The sequence below is a fragment of the Octodon degus genome, unplaced genomic scaffold (genome assembly GCF_000260255.1).
Source record: "Octodon degus isolate 3935 unplaced genomic scaffold, OctDeg1.0 scaffold00098, whole genome shotgun sequence".
NCBI classification, from domain to species: Eukaryota; Metazoa; Chordata; class Mammalia; order Rodentia; family Octodontidae; genus Octodon; species Octodon degus.
The window spans coordinates 4,103,421-4,107,306 of NW_004524674.1; positions in this window are offsets into that span (position 1 = coordinate 4,103,421).

Here is a 3,886-nt window from a genome sequence, read left to right on the forward strand (position 1 = left end):
GGGACGAGAAAGGGGGATTCTAGGTTCATTCTCCCTCCAGGCTCTGCCTTCAGGGTCCTTGAGGTGCCTGGCCCTTCCTGTTACATCTTTTTAGATTTGAACTCAGGTTGGGTATGGCCATATGGAGCTTCTCAGGAGAGGGGGAGCCCTTCTGGCCTATTGTTTGCTTGGTCTCCCTAATGACTTGGCTGAATGGGGGCTCCTGGTAGTAAGTCTTCCTGAGATGTCTAAGATGCCCTGCAGCCCTGGGAAATCACCCACCCATGAGGCAGGTGGGAAGGCAGGGCAGGTGGGGTCAAGGAGGAAGGCAGATAAGAAGGCTAGGAGAACAGCAGTCTGTGTTTTGGTCATGAGGGCTGGACCTTCTGGTTTGGCCATGTGAGTTAGGAGTAGGGAGTATTAGCACTCCTGTCCTGACCCATTGTCCAGCAGGCACATGCAGGGAACTGTGGTTTTCTACCGTAAGGCAGATGTGGCTGTGAGAGATGACTGTGGACTACAGAACTGGTGTTGAGAACCATTGAAATTGGGCAGCTAGGAGTCCAGTAGAGAGAGTAATACCTTAGTACCCTCTTACCTTGACAACAAGATGCATGGTGCCTGAAACCTCCCCAGCATCCTCTCTGCTTCTATAGATTCTTCCAGAAACATTTCTAATCTCCATGAAATCTCCCAAAGGTCTATGTAGCCACATAAAATGCTTAATACCTGGCTCTGCATAAAGAGGTCCCTGACTTAGGGTACTTGGCCATTCCTGGTGGAAATATCTACACTATGGCTATCAATGTGAAGTCAATCAGAATATTTGAGATGTTGACATCACTGAGACTTGTGAGCTAGCACCAGCACCCTGCCAATAGGGGCCCTTCCAGCAAAGCCATCCTCCTACTCCACTCAGTCCCATGTTAATTTCCACACATGACTAGTATCTTGGCCTCCCTTTGCAGCCTTCTGTTCTCACTTCATCTCTCTCAGCTCTGCTGCCTCACAGGTTTAACTTTTCCCATGTTGGTAGGTTTTCCTACCTCTCTACAGTCATGGGCTCAGGATTGCACTTGTCACCATGTACATTTCCACTTGTGTTGGCAATCACTCCTTTATCCACCTGGGCAGTTACTTACCAGAGGGAGGTGACTGGGAGTTTGTGGGCTAGAGTGGGGTAGGGGGCTGTGTGCAGGTGGATAAGGGGTTTTGATATTTATTAGACCTTGACTCTACATCCCTAGCTCTCTTAGGTGGACTGGATCTTGGGTCACTAAGGAACCCTGTACTATGGAACTGCCTTCATCAGTTCTCATGATGTGACAATGATGGCCTCAATTCCTGATATTAAGAGGGTTACACTTCAGATATTCATCATTGGGTACCTGGGAAAACCAACCCATGATGGCAAGAACTAGGTGCATGGGATTTTGAGGAAAGAGGCAAAGTGGGTAGTGTGGGTAGTCCCAATCTGGGATCGTAGGCTCCAATCTGCCTTTTCTGTCCATCCCAGGTGCCTGTGGATGAGGAGTATTTTTTAAGCCTTGGGCCCAATGCTGCAGTTGGTGGAGAAGCTGGCTGTCTTGGAGAGAACTTTTTTTTCAGTACCAGGAATTGAACTCAGTGCTCTCCACTTGCTAGGCAAGTACTTATTCTACTGAGCTATCTCCCTGGCCCTGGCTGTCTTAGAAAAGGTCTCTGAGATTGGAAATGAAAGCCTGGATAAATTCAGTCCAGCAAACTGAGTTTATGAGTCTAAGTCAGAAGAGAAAATGAGAAACTCCATAGTGCAGAGTCTGTTCCTGGGAAGGGCTGGGCCAGCAGCGGGGCTGGGGTACCAGAGGTAAGTTAAGAAAGTCCTGAAATACCAGGAAAAGAAAGAAGAGGACTAGGGAGCTCAGAGATGGTTTTTCAGTGAGGACTAAGTGACATGTTTCTTGATAGTCCTTAGTGATCACTACATACATGACTGAAGTTGGAAGAGGATGAACTGGTTTCCACGGCAAGTAGGATCTATAGGGGACCCCTGTGGAGCAGCCTAAGCCTGCAAGGACATGACTTCTACATCTCAAAAAGGTATTGGGTGGCCAGGGACAGTGCTGATGTGTTTCACCATCACACTGAATCTGGGTGCTCCTTCAGGGGGCGCTTGGTACTGACCTTAGTTTATGTCCCAGTCTCATTTCCTACTGAGATCACAACTTGCCTCCCTTTGCCAGAAGAAGGCTTCAAAGGATCAGATAGCTTCAGTGTAAGGGGTGGCGTCTAGCATAATACCCTATTCACTTTTAGAAGTAAAAGATATTGTGGCAGAGTTCAATTTAGTTTTACTCCTGCCTGAAGTATTTACATAGAAGTAGCCTTGCCTAAAATACCCCATTGCTCATTCCTTCCCCTGCCCTGCCAGAACTTCACAAACATACAGAAGATAAGGAGGAGACAGGACCCATTTAGGCTAATAAGAGATGGACTGTTTGCCCATGCTTAGCCATAAATCCCCCTGCCTGAGACCTCACACCTATAGGATATAGGGGGCACCACATTCCTCCCCAGTTGCCATAGCAACAAAGAAACTATGAAAGCAAGTAGGGAACAAAGAACTGGGCCTTTTGTATTTTCCCAGATGGGAAGGGGAGCGCATGGGTCACTGGCTAATTAATAAAGGTTCTGTGGTTCCTTTTCATTTGGTCTCCCGTGGGCAATATATCCAATCCTGGCCATTACATCAGTTTTTGGGCAAGAGTCATCACTGGACAAGAACAGTTAATAAAAACCATTCTTTTCTCTGCTTTTTTTTTTTTTTTTTTGGTGGAACTGGGGTTTGAACTCAGGCCCTTGCACTTGCCAGGAAAGTGCTTATTCTACTGAGCCATCTCCCTGGCCTCTTTTCTGCATTTTAATAATTGCCTTCAGCCTAAGCCAGTCCCTTTCTTTTAATGAGAAGTTATGTGATTTACCCAGCATAGTCTGATACCATGATTTTCCTCTCCCGAGGTTTGCAATGCTAAAGCATTTTTAAGTTTAACATGAAACAGGCTTTAGTCAATCAATTTTAATCCAGAAAGGTGGAGTTCTTACTGTTTTCCATCTTTATTTCTCCATTAACAAGAATTAGTTGCAGGCAATTCTACATTTTAGTGATTTGATGATTAAAGCTCTTTGCTGGCACTAATTTTTCAGTACAGTGGGATGTATTTAGATGTAAGTAAGTTACCCACTTGTAACATCACAAACTGGCTAAAGCCAATGCATCAACAGTGCCAGGTGCAGTGGTGCATGCTTGTAATTCCAGCACTTGAGGGGGCTGAGGCAGGTGGATCACTGTGAGTTTGAAGCCATCCTGGGCTACATAGTGAGTTCTAGGGCAGCCTGAGTTACATAATGAGATCCTGTCTCAAAAACCCAACCAACCAACTATCCCACCCACCAAGCAAGCAAGCAACCAACCAACCAGCCAAACAAACAAAGAAACACAATCAAATTACCTTAAAAAAATGGGACTGAACTTGATCTTTTTCTTTAGAACTCTTCTTCCTTCAGCCTCCTAATCATAGCTAATGGCAACTTCATCCATCCCACAGTTCAGGCTGTAAATCATGGAGCTTTGATATCTCCCTTTTGCTGATAACACTAAATACTAAGAACTATTGACTATTCAGATTCAAATACCATTGAGGAATGAATTTTTTTCCTTGAATTTTTTTATTGGCACATTTTATATATACATAGTGATAGCATTCATAATAGGGGAATTGTACCTTGCTTCAAACAATAGTTTCAAGCATTTTTTTAAAGATTTAAAATTTCTGAATTTCTGAATTTAGTTCAACTTATAATACCACATTTCCAAGAAAAATGAACCTTTTGCAAAGACATTTAAATAAAATCATACCAAGATGCACAA